The 19,426-nt window shown below is 41.9% G+C and overlaps 1 pseudogene across 1 annotated transcript in view; it reads right to left on the minus strand.

The window, feature by feature from the left end:
- LOC149151438 (gamma-tubulin complex component 4 pseudogene) overlaps positions 1-17,997 on the minus strand; it is a 75,657-nt pseudogene extending 57,660 nt beyond the window's left edge. Inside the window, exon 1 of the transcript XR_016263277.1 lies at positions 17,663-17,997. The product of XR_016263277.1 is annotated as a gamma-tubulin complex component 4 pseudogene (transcript). The remainder of the gene's footprint in view (positions 1-17,662) is intronic.
- Positions 17,998-19,426: the final 1,429 nt, after the last annotated feature.

The following is a 19,426-nucleotide window of genomic DNA, read 5'->3' on the forward strand; positions in this document are numbered from 1 at the left end:
TACTATCACATCCCAGACAAGAAGCGCAGTAAACTGGATCAGATTGCAAAAAGGGGGTATCTCGTATGATACAGCAAGATCGCAAAAACATACAGAATCTACATTCCTAGCAGCAGGAAGACTGTAGTGAGGCGGGATGCAAAGTTCATGGAGAATAGAGCCTTCAGAAAATCTCGTGAGATGCCAACAGAAGATCAGTTAGGAGATGTTCCACTAGTCCAGGAGCAGCAGGGGTAGCAAGGAGGACAAGTAGGAGGACAGACACTTGGATCACGAACATGACCAGTACCAGTATCTCCTCAAAAGGAGGAAATCCAGATAGTTCTCAGCAAATAGAACAACAAGATCAGGAGGAGGAGTTGGTTGAGCCTCCCACCACCAGTGGTAGAACCGACAGAGAAGTAAGGTAGACACTAAGGGACGCAGAGGAGTTTGTTGGAGCTCCTAGAACCGAGAAGAGGTAGCGTAGACAACCTGACAGATACCAGGCATTGGTAGCTCAGGTTGAAGAACCCTCTAGCTTTCAGGAAGTTGTTCAACACCAAGTATGGGTGGATGCCATGGTAGAAGAGTACAACTCTATCATGACGAATGATGTCTGGGAAGTAGTACCTAATCCAGAAGAGAGATCAATTGTAGGATCAAGATGGATCTACAAGACGAAATATGTTGCAGATAGCAGTATAGAGAAGTACAAGGCTAGGTTCGCGGCAAAGGGGTACGCTCAGAAAGAAGGGATAGACTATGAAGAGACCTTCGCCCCAGTTGCTCGTTGCACCTCTATCAGATCTGTTATATCCCTAGCAGTTCAAATGGGATGGGAGATTCACCAGATGGATGTCAAGACAACATTCTTGAACGAGATGATAGAAGAGGAGGTGTATATAGAAAAGCCCGAAGGCTTTGAAACTCATGAGAAGATAACTCATGTTTGCAGATTAAAGAAAGCCTTGTATGGGCTCAAGCAGGCACCCAGAGCATGGTATGGTCGGATTGATAGTTACTTGCAGCAGTTGGGATTTGCCAAAAGTGATGTTGATCCCAATCTCTACTATTTGATGGTAGAGAATGTACCACTTATTCTGGTATTATATGCGAATGATTTGTTTTTAACAGGATCATCCAGGCTCATACAGGATTGCAAGAAGAATCTTGAAGCTGAATTCGACATGAAGGATATGGGGTTGATGCATTATTTTCTGGGATTGGAAGTTTGGCAGAAGAATGGGGAGATCTTCCTTGGGCAAGGAAGATATGCTACAGAGATTCTGAAGAGATTCAGAATGCAGGACTGTCGACCCATGGCTACTCCCATGATCACCAACTAGAAGAAGATAGATGCATTAGAAGACAAGGAAGTGGACCCCACCTTGTACAGACAACTCATTGGGTTGCTTATGATCTGGTCAACACTAGGCCAGACATTTGTTTTGCTATCAACACTCTTAGTCAGTTCATGGTAGAACCAATGTTGCACGAAGCGGGAGCGAAGCGGAAGCGTTTTTTGGAAGCGGAAGCGCGGAAGCGTCATTTTCCAAAAATCTAGGAAGCGAAGCGTCCGCGGAAGCGTCTGCTATATATATATATATATATATATATATTTATATTCTTTTGCATTTATACTCAAAACAAACATCCCAAATAGCAAATTAATTGTAGAAGACATGAAAACATGCATATTTTTGCATAAATCAAGATAGATATGGCATCCATTGTACATTAATGATTAATTATTCGAGCATCAACCATTTAGAATCTAGATTCTTCTCCTCTTGTCTAGCCTTTGCCTCTACCTCGATTGTCTAGGGATATTAGTCAACATTGCCCAATTTTGATCAAACTACCTAACTCAAGACTTAAAATATGGTAAAAAAAGCTTAAGATGCTTGATCGATGATTTTGACTCGATTGAAAGGTAATTTTTTGCTAAGGGCGTGCCACGTGACAAAGGAGTTCAACAATTAACACCACCAACACTAGGTACATATAGGGCTTGGTGCTCTTGATTAAATGCTAATCGCATACCTTCATACTTGATATAATCTAATGAAATGCCACAATCCCATTGATCCTGAATTCCTGAAAATTATTAAGTCTGCTGAATTTTGAATAGGATATGAAATTCTATTTTCTCCATATGAAGTCCAATGAGGCTGGAACCACTCTCAAACATCCTGAGTCATTTCATGGTAATGTTAAAAATTTAAGTAAAAGGATGAAAATGAAAAATAAAAGAGAATGTCACTTTTACTTTAAGAATTTAACATTACCATGAGGGAGCATCTGCTATATTTATATTTTTTTTTGCCTTCATTCGTCACCCTAACCCAAGGTGGACCCACCCCCAACAAGCAAACTCACCAAAAATAAAAATAAAAATTGAAAAAAAAAACGATTTTCTAAACGCTTTTCCGGAAGCTTTTCCAGAAGCGTACGGAAAGCGTATGAAAGCGTACGCTTCCCCCTCCGAAGCGCCACGCTTCCGATGCCCGAAGCGCCGTACGAAGCGCGCTTCGAAAGCGCCACGCTTCCGAAAAGTCCAGGAAGCGACAAAAAATGCCGAAGCGGCGCTTCCGGCCAAGCTTCCTAGGCGCTTCCGTACGGGACGCGCTTCGGGGCTTGGAACCGTGGGGGGGGGGGGGGGGGGGGGCGCTTCGTGCAACACTGGGTAGAACCAAAAAGGGTGCATTGGGCAGCAACTAGACACATTCTTAGATATGTGCGTGGAACAGTCAGATATGGGTTGAAATACTCCCAAGGGGAGGACGTCAGATTGAATGGGTTCACGGATGCAGATTGGGCAGCTAGTTCAGTAGACAGAAAAAGTACCTCGAGGTACTACTTCAGTGTTGGATCAGGGATGATATCTTGGTGCAGCGGGAAGCAGAAGTCAGTATCTCTGAGCTCAGTAGAAGCAGAATATATGGCAGCCAACACAGCTACGTGTGACGCTATATGGCTTAGAAATTGTCTGTGAGATTGTTCAAAAAAAGGATGGAAGCGACCAGGGTGTATTGTGATAATCAGAGTTGTATCAAACTCTCTGAGAATCTAGTATTTCATGATCAGTCAAAATACATTGATATCAGATGTCACTTTATCAGAGACTGTGTTCAACGTGGGGCAGTACAGCTGCAGTATGTCTCCACAGGAGATCAAGTAGTAAACATACTCACAAAGGCTCTAGGAAGAGCTAAGTTCATTTAGTTCAGAGAGCAGATGGGTATGAATCCGTTTCAGTAGCAGAAATAGGTGACTTCTCATTTACAGTGACAGAGGGAGTTGCAGTACGGATGCAGTGTTGACAAGTGGCAGGGCCAACAGCAGTACAGATGCAGCATTTACGCAGTAGTTGGTGGAAAGGATGTCAGACATCAGCTAGTGCAGAGGGAGATGTTACAGAACATGGTGATACTTCAGCACGCTGCATTACTAGAGCGCATTCCTCGCTAAGAGGGAGTGTTGATTTCTGATAACATCGGATGTGCTCTAAGTCTCAAATTTTGCAGGGAGGCTTAGACACATGCATTCTCCAATACCCAGAAATCGTTTTGGGAAATTCCACCGAGAAACAGTTTTATTAAAATAATTAATTATTTTTAATGGGACCCTAAGTCTAAACTTAGGAAATTAAAATAATTAATGGGTATTAATCTAAACTATGGGTGAAACTTCTAGAAGAAGGCGGAGATCAAGTCAATATGATCCTAGCCATTGATTAGAATCTAATCTGGGTTGTTAATTGATCAACCAGAGGGAGGATTATAAGAGACTTGATGGGCACTTGGAGAACACACCAGAGGTAGATACTCAGATACCCGAGTAAGATCGATTTTCTCGCTGGTCTAAGTTCGGCAAGAGAAAATCGAATCAGAGGGAGAGTTGCAGGTGAGAAAGGGAGAGGGGGCATCAGCATCCTTCGAGAGTGCAAGGCAGCAAAACGCAGAGCAAGAACAAGTTGACGTAGAAAGAGGCAGTGCAAAGGCAGGTTGACGCAGGGACTGAGGGGCAGCTAGACGCTGGGCTAGTGTGGGAAAATTGACGCAGAGGGACGCAGAAGGATTCAGAGGAAGGAGGGGTACTTCACCTGGATCAAAAATTTGTCAAGAAGCATATGTAAATTTTCTCGCTCCTGTTTTGCTAGTTGTAATTTGTACATGAGATTTTGCTGAAGAATAATAAAGAAACCCTCATCTGCTGCATCGGTTTTCCCACATTAGGTTTTTCCAGGGACGATTGTCCAAATATAACTGTGTCATTGTGATTGTATTTGTGCCAGTATTTTTCCTTGCATTTACTTTCTACAATATTTTAATTGTGAAGGTTGCAGTAGAATATATTTCGATATTTGTCGTAAGAACACTGTGAATAACTTATTTCTGAGATAATAAGTAGAAGAAATAATATTAATCACTATAGCAAGATTTCTATTTAGAAATTTTCACACAGCAGTGATGTCTTCAGTAGTAGAGATGATGATCTCAGCAGGGACAAAGAAGAGGATTGGTGTCTTGGTCCTGGAGTGGCCTAATAGGTCAAGGGTCATGGTCTTGGGATTCGTCAATTCGAATCTCTATAAGAAGAATTTTGTGCGGGTTTTCCTCTCAAAGAGTGAGAGGTTTTGGCCCTCGCAGAAAGCCAACATCTTATGTTCTCGTCTCTTTTGTTTTGGTAACTATTTGATGAACTAAGAAGACACACTCTAATATTAACAAGCAAAGCTTGTGCTAATAAGAAAAATAAAAGTACCTCACATATAGTTATCACAACAAGAAGAATCTTATTAATCTAATTGTCCTAGGTTCTTCAACACAACAGACAATGCAACGAGATAGCAGATAAAGAGAATATTGCAGAAAGGCAAACAGTTACAACATAAAGTCTAGGATCCATGAGGATTTCAATCAGCCTATGGAAGCACATGGTCAAGAGACCATGAATATTTTTCACCTTGGGAGTATGATGTAGGAGCATCCAACCTCCAAGTCAAATACATTTGACTAGACCTAGGGGTCTTTCATTTACTAAGGGAATTGGTTCCCTAATTGTTAATTATTTGTAATTTTCTATTTTTCTAGGGAATTCTATAAAGATTGTAATATTGATGTAATTGATGTGTAATTAGATCTCCTTCTAAGAAGAGATCTAAGGAGGTTGAATGAGTTAGAGAGATCTTAGGATCAATTAGATCTCTTGAGAGGATTCTGTGGATGTAAGGGATGCTTCGGAATAATAAGTTAAGAATATTGTGGATCTGAACTAATTCTAGTTCAGACTCCTTTCCTTTGTATAATTCATAAGCTTAAGGGCATGATGACAGTGCTGGACCCGCCAAAATGTCAGGGGATCTCCCTGGTAAGAAGTCCCAACTAGATCTCAGACCGTTTGGTGTAGGAGTCCCAACAATAGGTCATACGGTATCGCCTTAACCACGGTTGCGCGCAGAGGCAAGTAGGATGTCCTTGTTGGTAGCAAGGGTGTGATATGCACAGCAAGCCAAGGAAAGTGCATGAAGGGTTATAACACACAGAAAGTGGAATAAGTGCACGGCTTGGAAACCTAAGGAAACACGCGACTTGGAAGGGAACACACAAGCAAAGATACATCACAAGCTGGAAGGCAGGTGAACCAACGATCCAAAGCGATGGTTAAACCAGCATCACATCTCAATAAGATTCATACATACATATATAGAAAATTCCACACATACATGCGTAAGCAAACAGATACATATATCGTTAGCGTAACCAAGACAGTTGAAATACAATAACAACATATGCATGAAACATGTTGGCTATGTTACATTAAGAAAGTGAAAGTTCCAATCTTACATTCAACCATGTCCAACTACTAGTCCCGATAATGGAATGTTACAGCGACTGTCCCCTGCTCCTCCAAAGAGATATACTAGCTCTACACTATGGAGAAGCCAAGGCTCGTTACAATACGGTCCAAGCTTTCTCTAAGATACACCTATCGAAAGCTTGGCTCCCGAAAAGCCTCTACACTGAGTTTGAGGTTCTATAAATAGCAAAGGGTGGGGTGACCCTTGACATTCCCCTTTGTGACTCTTCACCTACCCTCATGACTCTTCAACTACTACATGACTGTTACATTCTACTATCGACACTTGTTCTTTCACTTTTACAAGATGTTACATTACAATATGCACATGTACCCATGTGAGACAAAATAGGCTTGAGTAAGCCATGCAAGACATCACTAAGACTCGGACAGCTGTGGGAAGACCAACTCTTCGACATCCTCGCGATGATCAACGGTGGCGAACCGATGCCAAGCTTGGTAGTTTGTGATGATATCTGTGTACTCTCTGGTGACATCCTTCTGGAAGCGAACTCTTGCCTTTGTTGCATCCGGGTACACTGATTTGGCTCCTTTATCCAACTCATATGATAACATGTGCATCATAGTCTTGAGTGTAGCCGGACCAACAACATACTGATGCATAGTGTCTGCGCTAATCTCCAAGTGTGTGTTGGTGGTTATGCGCATCAACTCGTCGAAGTACATGTCCAGCTCCAGTCGGACTTGGTTCTTGTCTTCGCCTCGGTGAGTGTGCCAATGGGTGGGATCGCATGCGTGCGCACAATGACATCCATGCTCCTGAACACCCTTGCATGCAATCGACAGCACTGCTCACCCTGTCTGCTTTGTGCCAGCTACTAGGATGGGTCTATAACCTGTATGGGCGCAGTTTCATCAATCTATGCATGTTGCGCCTCCTGTTGTACCTATTCCTGTTGCGCTTCCTTCTCTCCTCTGCGTAGCTCCTGTTCTTCCCTGAGTTGCCGCTTCAACTCCTGCAACTCCTTCTCTGTTTCCTTCATCCTCTGTTTGTCTCTTTGCCTTTGCGCGATCCTCTTGTCGCGTTGTCACCTCTTAGCCTCAATCTCCAAAGCTTCTTTCATCACAAGTGGATCTATTTTGAACTTGCATCTTTGCTCCGCCCCCGCGCTGTCAACAACCTTCCTCCTGTCTTGGTCATGCGCAGGTCTGCTACCTTCTGCCACTGCTAATGATGCTGCTCACTACGATGCTGCTGACATTTCGTCTTGATATCCTTGTCTATGAGCAACTTGGTGTCTTCATAGATAGGTAAGCTCATAGACACTCGCTCAATTGCATCTCCAGTTGCACTCTCAATGATGTCCTTTGACCCTTCCAATGTTACTTGGGAGCGGGAGCGAAAACGGGAGCGGGAGCGACCATTTTCAGAAGCTCCCGGTTTGGGAGCGAATCCGGGAGCGATTTTTTAAAAATATATATATTTTTTATATTTTTTAATTTTTGATACATATATGTCAACAAAAACATGTAGAATGATGAATTAGACATAAAAAACATAAAAAAACATAGATTGATCATTGAACCATATCACATCAATCATCTAGAAATTATAATCGTCATCAACCATGTCCACAAGTTAGTAAAATACATATTACAACTGCAACATATTGAGTCTTATAAATCATGATTCATCAAATTCAATCTTAAAGTTTCAACTTCAAGCTTTCAGAATTGAAAATTCAATAACATTTATCATCATTGATCACCAAAGTTGTACTTGTAAGCTAAGTTTAACCATTACAAGAAGTAATATCGAAGATATTTTTAAGTCCTAACTTCTAACTGTTAACATGATATGAAATGTTAAAAATTTATAAAATGAAACATGAATAATGAGATGAAATGAAACAACTTTAGTCTTTCACAAAGCATCATATTCATAATTCACAATCATTACCAATGAGTTATAATTGCAAAGGCCCAACTTCAAACTTCAAATTTTCATTGTCACAGTGATATAATGTTTACAAAAAATATCATTATGATATGAAAGAGTCAAGAGTCAAGAGTCAAGGACTCAAAACTCAACAGTTATGAAAACTAAAGTCTAATAGAAACTAAAAAAGACAAGTAAACTGTAAATCTACATGTGGCCCTTGCCACGAGAGTCTCCAGCAGTATAAGCAGGTCGTGATGGTCTTCTAGGAGTCTCTCGCACAGACCGACGACCAAAACTAGAACCTCCACGCGAGGGTGTAGATGGAGGTGGCGACAGCAAAGGAACAAGACTCGGACCTCGAGCACTGCTACTAGATGGTGGAGGTGGAGGTGGAGGTGGCATGGCTGCTGCAGCTGCTTCATTTTCATCCCTTACAAGTTCCTCTTCTAGTTCTTCAATATGTACAATGCCATCCTCCAAATTGTCATCCTCTGGGTGATTGTCCCAAATTTTATATGTGGAATCCTCATTAGCCCGATCACAGTAATGACTCAACAACCTCAAGTTGTAGTGCACATAAACCAAGCTTTCTGCTCGGTTTTCATTGAGTCTGTTTCTTTTCACATTATGTATATAGCTGTAGGTGCTCCAACACCTCTCTGCAGAAGAAGAATTTACAACCTGTGAAAGAACTTTTTTTGCCAATTTTGGCAAAAGTCCGTGGCCGCCATATGTTTCCCACCATGTGAGAGATTCAAATTTATCTTTGTCGTCCATTGCATGGAAGTTACCATACAAACTAGTGCCACTGAAGTATCTGCCTATTTCAAGGCACACAGCTGAACATTCCTCCCTGTCAGGTACCAACTTTTCTAATGCTTCCAAATATCATTTAGTTACCTCTGGATCTAAATGGGGTTTGGTCCTAACCCCACCCCCTGCTACAGGTTGGCCCAACCAAGATGTAGAGTAGTATTTTGGCGTAAGGATATACGCCAAGCAATGTAGTGGAAGGTTAAGCCTATTCCACCGTTCACACACACAATCATGAATCAATTTGTACAAGTTGGGATCTCTATTATGAACAATGTCTTTTATTTCCCCCAACATGGTATCCATTTGCTCATACACCTCGCCAATCGCTGGTTTGTCTGTATCTGCAAACCGAATCATGTGATAAATTGGCTTGGTGAAATCCAATACCTGCCTCACACTTGTCCAAAACTGCCCATCAAGAGCGGCCTCCTCCACCATTTCAAAACCTGCCATGTCAGCTACATTTGTAGCCCTTTCCTTTAATACCTGCCAATGTGGACTTGATACCATGCTAGCTAATGCCTCTCTTACCTTCAAAAGGCGCCTGAAGGTGAGGTAATAGCTATCAAATCTAGTCTTCGCAATCTTCAGCAACTCCAATCTCGAGTGACTGCGGAAAAGGCCATGGGTATTGCTATGATTTGTAATAAATTTTATCATTTGTTTGCCTTTCTTGTACAAATTACCAATCCATTGGTATTGTTCATTTTTGTTTTTGACAATATCATGCAACAGAAGGTTCAATGTGTCAACCAAACATCCAGACCAAAATATGTTGGGGTATTTATCCTCAATAATTGCTCCCGCTGTCTTACAATTAGGAGCATTATCAGTGATGACTTGGATGACATTGTATGGGCCAATACGCTCAATTGTTTCAAGTAATGCTTCTGCAATGTTGATGGCGGTCTTGAACTTGTCTGAGTAATCATGTGCAGCTAGAAAGATGGGACCACTAACAGACACAGCAAGAACACTTATCAATGGCTTGCCTTTTACATTTGTCCATCCATCAGATACAATGGACACCCCATGGTCAGTCCAAGAACTTGTCATTTTATTCAAAGAATGTGATAATTTTGCTTTTTCATGATCAAGGCCAACGGTTCTTGCCTTGTCATACCCAGGGCTCTTGTATCCTTTAGGGGCATCATTTATGGCAGAAACCATTTCGTGCCAATAAGGTGAGCGAAGAACATTGAATGGTATCCCACATGCATAGAGAAACCTGTAAACTTTTGAATCCACATCATTCCTACACCCCTCATCAAGGAAATCTGATATGGTTCTACGCCTTAAAGATGATGACCCTGTGCCTCCATGTCCATATCCGCTGCCTTGGGAGGATGCTAAAGGAGTTCTTTGTGATTGTGAGCTTGGTTCAAAGAAACCCCTTGATTTTTTTGTTCTGTATTGGGCTTCCTCCTCTTCCCTTATGTATTTGGCTCTCTCCGCTGCTGACACCGCTGTACAAGTTTTGATTCCTATTTGTTTCTCTCCATCCCATGGCCTTTTCCCGCAGAGGTGTCTTCTAGCACGGGTGTATGAACCTGTGTAATCAGTGTTGCAATGGGGGCAATGAAATTTAGTGGTTCCACCCCCTCTCCCTGTTTCAGCCCTGTTAACATATTTCCACAATGGAGTTTGGTCTTGTTTAGTTTTTTGAGGGTCATGTTCACCCTCCTCCAGCTCCTCCTCACCGGGGTTTTCACCCATTTGACTTTCTCCGGCTTCTTCATCCCCCTCTTCAGTTTGGGGCTGGCCCCTCCGTTTCCTACTCTCCAGCACCATAATAACCATAAAAGGGACCAGGAAGAGGAAAATGCCAAGAAATATAGCCAGGTCCATGGTGTTTGATGTTTGTAGGGTTTTGATTCTTGAATCTGCAAATTAATTTAATTTATTGGGATTAATTAATTTAATTTATTAATTTAATTTAAATACATGATTTTTAAACTCAATAAGCTAAATTAAATTAACTAAATTACTACCTAACCAACTAAACTAACTAAATTACTAAGTTACTTACCTCTGCAGGCTTGCTCCTCGCTCCTTGGCACTTGCTCCTCGCTCCTCAGCACTTGCTCCTCGCTCCTTTGCTCTTGCTCCAGCTCCAAACTCAAGCTCAATGAAGTAACAATGAATATTTTTTTGGCCCATTGGCCTTTTAAAACCAAAAAAAAAAATTAAAAATTTATTTTTTTTCGGGTCCGCGGAATTTTTTTCCGCCGACCCGCTCCCGGCCCCGCGCGAATCGCTCCGGGAGCGCCGGAGCGATCGCTCCCTAAGTCGATTCCTAACAGACCAGGGAGCGCAAATTTTTTTGAGGGAGCGCGCTCCCGAAAATCGCTCCCGTCCGGGAGCGATTTTGGGAGCGCACTCCCGAGCCGCTCCCGCCCGGAGCGCGATTCGGGAGCGGGTTCGAGGGGGGGGGGGCTCCCCCGCAACATAGGACCCTTCTCTCTAGGAGGCCATTGTACCTGTGCTGCTGAGAGGCAGACGAACAACTGTGATACCTGGATACATAGCAACACTCATGGCAAGCAATCTGTCAGTTGAAAACCAAAACAAAATGAAGAACTAACATGTAACATACCTGTGTGATTCACTGTGAAGATTGCGCAATTTTCATCGGGAGGTTGGGAGACTGATTGCGCAAGGCAAGTCCGGGTTGTCAAAAGGCTAACTGACTGCTGGAACTATGCAATGCACAGTCCAGCCTGGCCTGCTGAGGACTGAAACTGCGCAATGCGCAGTTTTAGTCAGCAATGACATGCAAACTAGCAAACTGCATTGCGCAGTTTCTGGGGCCAGCTGGGCACTGCCTCCCAGAATTGCACAGAGCAAGCTTGGGGGTCAGTGCTGGCCAGTTTTGCACATTTTCTGGGAGGAAGGTAGAGCCTTCATTCTCAGGGATGCGCATTGTTGGCTGGGCAAGGCAAGGTCCGGGCCAAGGCAGCCCAGACCCGTCGATGGGCGACTGAAAACATGAGAAGGTTTGAATGCATGGCGAGACTAAGTGTAAGCAAGAGTGAATGATCATGCATGCAAACAGTGAGTGCAAGATTCAGAAAATGGGAAAGCGAGCATGTGTGTGAAGCGAGTCGCCACAACGGTGACCGTTAGTGCAGAAACAGTGTCATGCATGCGACAACAGTGAGATGCAAAGGAAAACTAAAACAGTGCTTCTACAAGCTAACATACATCAAAACGACAACAAGCGTTCATTGAAACCAAGCAGACAACACTCACACAAGCCAAAATACAAAAAGCGCCAGAAAAGCAGCAAAAGACATGAAAAGCAGACTTACTCGGAAAAGTTGAGTCGAATGTGCCGAAGACTCCTAGATGTGATGTGGGATGTCAGAGCTCCAAGATCGATGTGAGGAATGAGCTCTGCAGCGTCGAATGAATGAGTTTTGATAAGATCGAGGTTATGACACGCATGCCACAAATCTAGGAAACAACGACACTTGGCGGGAGGTTTCCAAAATGGCTTTGCATGTAACCTCCAGCTGCTAAAAATGGATCCCTAAAATCTAGGGATGTTTTTTGCTTTTTGCCTTTTCGAGAAAAGCAACCCATGCATGCAAATCAGGATTGCTCAGTCCTGGAGGGAACCGGTCAACCTGAAAGCACATGCAGCAGTCTGCAAGCCTGTGGATGAGATTTGCGCAGTTTCTGGCCTGAGCAAGATTGATTGTCCCTCATGCACTACGCAATTTCTAGACTGAAGCCCTGGCTGTCAGTCAGAACTGCGCAATTCCTGAGTTGAAGCCCGGTGTCAGGCTGCACTACACAATTTTCAAGGGGAAGGTTGGTTCGCTGATTTGTGCATTTCTAGAGCCCAACAGGATTGCGCAATTTCTGGAGGGAAGGTTGGTTCCCCTCCAGAATTGCATAATTTTCAGGGGGAGCATCTCAGCCAGAAAAATGACTAAGTCCGAAATGTCGCCCTACGGGTGGGAGACAAACAAATTGACATGCACGGGTTGGCAAGCCACTGAAAATTAGTTGAAGCTTATGTACTTGACAGTGCAAGACATGCTGCTAAGGATGGTTGGTAGGGAGGCTCCAAAACAAAGCTAAGGCAAAATTTTGGAGGGTGGTTGTAGCCGCTACAACAGGACATTGAAAGGATAGGGGAGAGAGAGAGAGATTAGAGAGTCGAGAGTAGAGGAGAGAGGCCTAGTATGGCCACAAGGCCAAGAGGAGTCGATTCAATGTAAATCTAGCCAGGAAAGGCCTTTTGTAACTTTTGTACAAAGCATAAATTAATAGAAGAGCTTTCTATATTCGAGTGTTAGATGATTGATTATGCATCCTTTCATATTGTGTGAAATCGAGCCTCTATTTATAGCTAGTAAATGTCCTCTTTTTATGTGAATAAATCCCTGTATTTGTAATAGGGTGAGAGTGTTGCAGGATTCATTGGTTAAAAGCTCAGGAGAGACAGCACTTTGGAGAACAACACTGGAATCAATATAGAGGAGGCGAGAACCCTCTTTCAGGACTAACTGAAACCATTGATCATTGATCGAATGGTGTGATCAACAATCTAGTTTAGTCAAAGAAGAGGCGTAGTGGAAGTTGTGGAGGATTGTAATAAAGTCATAGAGGAAGAGCGCGTGGAAGTTTGGTGTGGTTCCTGTGTTAGAGCCTGCAGTGGAGCCATTTCCTTGGAACAAAATATAAAGGCTGAGACTTAATTTTAATCTGTGAGGAATATGTCATTTTCCGGAAACAGAACTTGAAGTTTGTCAAAGAATTTTCATCTTGGGACATATTCCCCTAAAGAATCACCCCAGAGGTTTCCACAAGTGATTGCGTTCGTAATCGTCGGGGCCCGAGGTTGGCAATTAAAGCAAATTGAAGTGCTACAAATAACGTAAATATTCCCATGCCCCGAACGGTCAAAGCAAGATGAAGGTCAAAGGCCCATAACAGAAAGTTATCGTCGAGGTCAACACTTGACAGAATTCGAGGAGTGGTAGAAGACGAGAAATATTCCCATTCCCCGAAGTTTTAGAAGGAGGTGTAAGTGATTCAGTTTTAAAGTGTCGGGGTCCAAGGTTCGAGGTCATCAGTTGGAGTAGACAAAAAATAGTCTGGTAATTAACTTGGAGGAATCTCCATCCCCGAAAGATTTTCCTCGGGCGTTTGAAAGTTGCGCACAATAAAAACGCTAGGGTCCAAGGTTCCGAGATCGAGGTTATATGCCAAGGTCGTGAGTGGTATTTGAAAAGAGCTTTGTGAAGAAAAGGGGCGAAAGGAAGTCGTGGGGTCGATATTGTGGTTATGGTGTGGACATGAGGCGCCATTGCAAAGGAGCTTCATGAAAAAGAAAAGGGCTTCTAGACAAAATATTGGGTCGTGGTTAGGAGGAAGGTATAAAAGGAGTTTTCCAGCAGGCCTTATATTATAAAAGGGTTCCTCCCCGCATACATATATATGTATATAGTCTTGAAGGCCTGTGTTGGCTCTTGAATCCAGTGGTTTTTTAAAAGGGCTCATCTCTTCCCTTTTGGCTTTTATATAATGTTACATGTCTTGGGCCCGCGCAGTGGTTTTGTTGAAAGGATTTGGACTCGATGGTTTTATATTGAACCCACGATTGGGTGAAGGAAGCGCCCTCCTGCCATAGTATTGGCACACATAGTAAATTTTGTCGGCATCTATGCCTCTAAGACAACTGACCCTTGGTGGGTAGTTGACATGCCACCATCTTCACCATTGAACCACAACTCGATCAACATTCTCTACCACTGCTTCACCTCCCATTGTTATATTCTGCTTGAGTATTATGTGCTTCGCACTATGCATCTTTCACATTGTATGCTAAGCCAAGGGACCTGACAAATGAAATCAAAGGGCCAGTTGATGTACCTAGACACTATAGAGAATTTAGACCAGATTAAAAAATATAGAGAAAAACTAAAGTTGTTTTATCATAATTTGGTTGCCGAATAGGGGCCACCCTACAGGATTGGATATTTAAGATTGCCTGCTTGCAACCTCACCATCTTTGTTGCACCAATAGTAATGAGGTACATCTACAGCCTAGTCTGATAGAGATGTTATCGTGCTTGTGACATGGGTTGACACTTGCATCACCATCTATTGGCTTCAGAAAATTTATAATACCAATAACTAATAATAATAATAATAATAGTATTACTAAATTTTAAGAAATATAGATAAAAACATAAATAAAAGATATCTCTAAGTATATGAAAAAGAACCACGATGGGGGTGTACCGACACTTGACCGAACCACCTTGGAGTTCGCCTCACAAGGCACACGGTAGGTGAAGGCTTTATGAAGCATAAGGTGATGAGACAAGGTGGCGGTCGATCAAACTCTCCAGACCCGCCTCTGGTTGTTATATTCTGTAGCGATGACAATGTAACGGTTGTTGTATTATGGGTGATGAACTCTGCGTGTAGGGTGGCAGACGAGAGTGTTAAAGGTCGAGCGAGCTTGCCAGGGCCATGGGGTAGCTGGACCTCGGTGGAATGCTTGGACTCTGGTATTGTGGCTTCTCTGACGGGCTTTTGTGCATTCATATGGGATCCTGGTTCGTTTGAAGGTTCCTTTCCTCTCTGGTGCATTCAGTTTGGTTATGCAAGGTGGAACCCTGGGTGCCGCCAAAGGAGGGTTGCTCTAGGCTAGTGGGTACTCGGCGGTTTCCAAGTTATTGTTTACATCTAGTTAAGGTCTTTCCATGTGTTGTTGTTGTCGGTGGTCGTTAGTAAGTCAACGTTGCCCATTTCCCTGTGGCGGGAGTGGCCTTGTCTGTGGCTACATTTTCTTTCTGAAGTCAATTTTCTTACAGACAGTCAGGGTCTTCGGTGGCACCTGCTTTTGTCGAGTCCCTTTGGAAAATTTCGTGAAGGAGGGGGTGTTTCTGGTAGTGGGGAAGTTTATAATTTCCTTGTTATCTGTCTCCTAGTTGCTTATATTGAGGAATTGAGCGAGTTGTTGAGAGTGTTGTTCTGTGCTTTTAGGCAAAGCCTTGACGCTAGTCTTCCCCTGTTAAGGCTGAGGACTGAAAGAGGAAGAGGGCCATCCAGGGGCTTCAGCATAGTGGTACTTGTGTAGATTCGTTGGGTGGCCTGGCTTGGTCAGAGTTGTAAGGCCAAAGCAGGGAGTGTGTGGCATTGTTCGTGGCTGCTCAGGCGTGTGCAAGTGGTTGGTTCCTCCTGGGAGGTTGTATCCTCCCTGCTCATTTCAGTTGGCGGTATTCGGGAGTGGTCAATCATGCCTCAGCAGCATGGGCGTCCCCATCGTGGAGGAGGGCATCAGGGCCATGGTGGACGACAAATTAGGGAGTCGAGCTTGGCTTCGGAGGATGCAATTAGTGGAGAACGAGCAGATGAGGTTGCTCAAGCTCGCGAGTGCTCGCTAGGTAGAGTGGAGGCTCTAGCCTCGCTGGAAACCATTGCAAATCAGCTGAGAGGCATCCAGGCCAACCTGGACATTATGAGAGAGCACCATTATGAAGATCGGAACGAATTGGTGGCCTACTTTAATGACATCCAATTTTGCCTCAATGAGACTCTGGAGTTGCTCGAGAGTATCAGCCACAACCAGAGACGCCTCAATGATCGCCTGCGTGATTTGGAGGCCCGAGTGGCACATGTCGATTTCCATATGCATGAGCAGTGGGTCGGCTTCCCTGCAGGTCCCCCTAGACTTCCGCCACCCTCCGTGACATGATTATCTCAGGTTCTTGGTCTTTTTTGTCATATTTTTGTTATGTAAGGCTAGTAAGCCTATCAGAAATAATGGTTATCTGGTTGCATCTTCTGTTATCTCTGGCACCCCTTGCTCTCCCCTCTGTCTGCCGTGAAGCTAAGGGGGCCATGCAGCCCATTTTTGTACTCTGGATTTCACTGATGATAATACAATGCAATTTTTTTGACTGACAAAAAAAAATGTATGAAAAAGAGAAATTTTATATGTATATCTAATATAAAAACTGTTATATAGAGAGATAAAAAGAAAGATAGTATTTCTATGCATATTTTGAGATAGTACTTATATTACAGTTGTGAATTCTGAGTTCTACAGAGGTGAGTGAGACTACAATCAACCTGGATCCATCTTAAATGACCACAAAATTTACACCTCAAATTGATTTTACTATTTTCACATATCCATATCCACATTAAGTTGGAGTTATGAGTTCAATGCAGTTGAGTGAAACTACAACCAACCTAGATACATCTTAAATGATCAAAAAATGTATAACGTCTATAGATTTGATCACTCCCGTTGCTTGATAAATCCAGAAATAAGATGAACGTGAAACTACAACCAACCTAGATACATCTTAAATGATCAAAAAATGTATAACCTCTATAGATTTGATCACTCTCGTTGCTTGATAAATCCAGAAATAAGATGGACTCACAATTTAGATTTATTTCACCTTTGAGAAAGTTGCATCACGTGTTATGCAAGAAATGATACAGCAGCAACCTGTTTTCGTTTATTTTATTGGCCGCGCCAACGGGGCTTTGCTTTATGATGTAGACCTAATACGAAGCCGTCGATCAGGGCTCTATTCACGCTATGGTCTGTTCCACCTGAATGGCATATAAAAAGGGGTGAGGCTGACTGTAAGTATCACGGGATTTCGGTGGGGTTAAAAACTCGTCGGACCTGATACCTACGCTGAAGGATGTGAGTATTATGCAGTGCAACCCGGAGCTCGGGGTATGTTTCTGGAAGTACTAAAGAAAGAGAAAAGTAAAGAAAATCATTGTTCACTTACTCTTCATAAGTTCACTTCCAAACCCAGAAAATCTGAATTTCTGAAGCTAAGAACCGTTGGTTAGTTGGGGGCTTTGTCTATATCCTGTCTATCAGTGCCACATTCTTAGCTGTTTTGCAATGGTAGTTTTATGAATTTAGTGTATCAATGCAATTGAGGTGAAACCCACAATTTTATCAGAGTTCTTGTTCGATATATTCGTCCTAATACAACATTTTTCTGTTGTCGGTTCAGTGGAATTCCAGATACAATGTGCTTGCTTGATATGTTCTATGTATAAATGAAAACATATGAGCATTTAAGAATCAAAATAGAGTACCTCTCAGAATTTTTGAGAAAGGTGAGATCCGGGGCAAGCTTGAAGGTGCACTCTGCAGCTATGGCATCCTCCCTCTCGAGATCAGCGTCTGCATTTTGGTCTTCTTCTCTTTCATCTATCACGAAATCCCCTGTGCAACCCACCAAGGCTAGTAGTAACTCGTGCAGCATTCTGCCACTGATCGCCTCTTCCCCTCGCAACAAACAATTCACAGGATGCAGAATTTAACAAATTCCCCCACTTCCTCTTTTAAATTCTCAGCATTGAAATTGAAGACACTCCATAGCACGTCCTCTGTACAGAGGTTCATTGAAACAAAATAGAGCAACCTATTCTTGCTTTACTCTACTTAAAACAAATATTTAAGCAAGATGTTTTAAAAATTATATTATAATATTTTTTATATACACAATGAAATGGAGATGTTATTGCATATTGAAGTTTTAAGGTTGTGTTAATTATATTGAGATATTAAGATTGTGTTAATAAAGGTTTTGTAGTACAATATTGAAAATTTTGTTTTAATTTTTTTTAAATAATATTATATTTAATATTTGTTTAATTAACTTATTTAATTAACATAGTTATATAAATGGTTATTAAATATGGATAGGTATTAATCAAAACACTTCATAATATAATACTACTGAAATAAAAATAAAAAACATAAAAATTAATTAAATTGTAATTTTATTTAAAATTATCATTATTAATAATAATAATAAAAAGAATATGGGGACGCTGGAGTGGGAGGGGTAATAATCAATCTCGATGAAAATACAGAAGTAAAATACGCATGGGGACTTGGTGTTAGTAACTAGTGTTGTTAAAATCGCGATATTATCGTTTTATCATGATAATTTCCCGTTGCCAATATTATCGCCAGTAATATCCAATATTATCGCTGGTTTTTTTTATACCCGATTTTTTGGACAAAAAATCACAATTTTTTCTGATTTCTCATGGGCAATCGGGGCAGCCAGGTTTTATAATGAATTTTTAGTTTTTTTGGCATTTCATTTGCACAGTCAGGCGCGGAGGGCAGAGGAGCGTTAGAGAGAGCTGGGAGATATTGCTTGGAGAGGGTTTGAAGATTTTTCAAGTGCTTAGATGACAAAATCAAGAGGAGGAGACCGATTATCTCCATAGAAACGGTATGGGGACCAATTTTTTCTTTTGTTTTCATTGTTTTTAAACATTGTTTTTGTATTTTTTCATTGTTTTTGGTTGGGTAACTTGGTATGGGCACCAATTTTATTTTATTTTTCATTGTTTTTGTTTTCTTTCATTGTTTTTGGTTGGGTAACTTGAGTTTGGAATCGGGTTTATGAAATTTGCCCAATGTAAAAAAAAAATTGTTTTTTTGGTTGGGTTTGGATTCTGGAATGGGGTTTTTGATGTATTGTTTTACTTTTTTTAGTTTTTTTTGGTTGGGTTTGGATTCTGGAATGGGGTTTCTTAAAATGTATGTAATTTTTTTTAGTTTTTGTACAATGTAAAAATTAAAATACTAAATTGTAAATTTGTAACTTGTAAATACTAAATTGTAATCCTTATTTTCCCATAGGTTCACAACTTCACCGAAACACCATTCAAGTTTTCAACTTCAAAGTTCAAAAACAAACATGCCAAGGAAATTGGATCCTTTCTGGGAATATGGTGAACCTAAAACTCCGAATGATAGACTAAACTTGAGTTGCAAGTTGTGTGGCCACCCTATGTCCGGGAGGGTGTACAGATTGAAGTATCACCTTGCACAAATCC

Source organism: Pinus tabuliformis, chromosome 9 (genome assembly GCF_031772625.1).
Source record: "Pinus tabuliformis cultivar Carrire ecotype Pingquan chromosome 9, CPIR1, whole genome shotgun sequence".
Classification (NCBI taxonomy): domain Eukaryota; kingdom Viridiplantae; phylum Streptophyta; class Pinopsida; order Pinales; family Pinaceae; genus Pinus; species Pinus tabuliformis.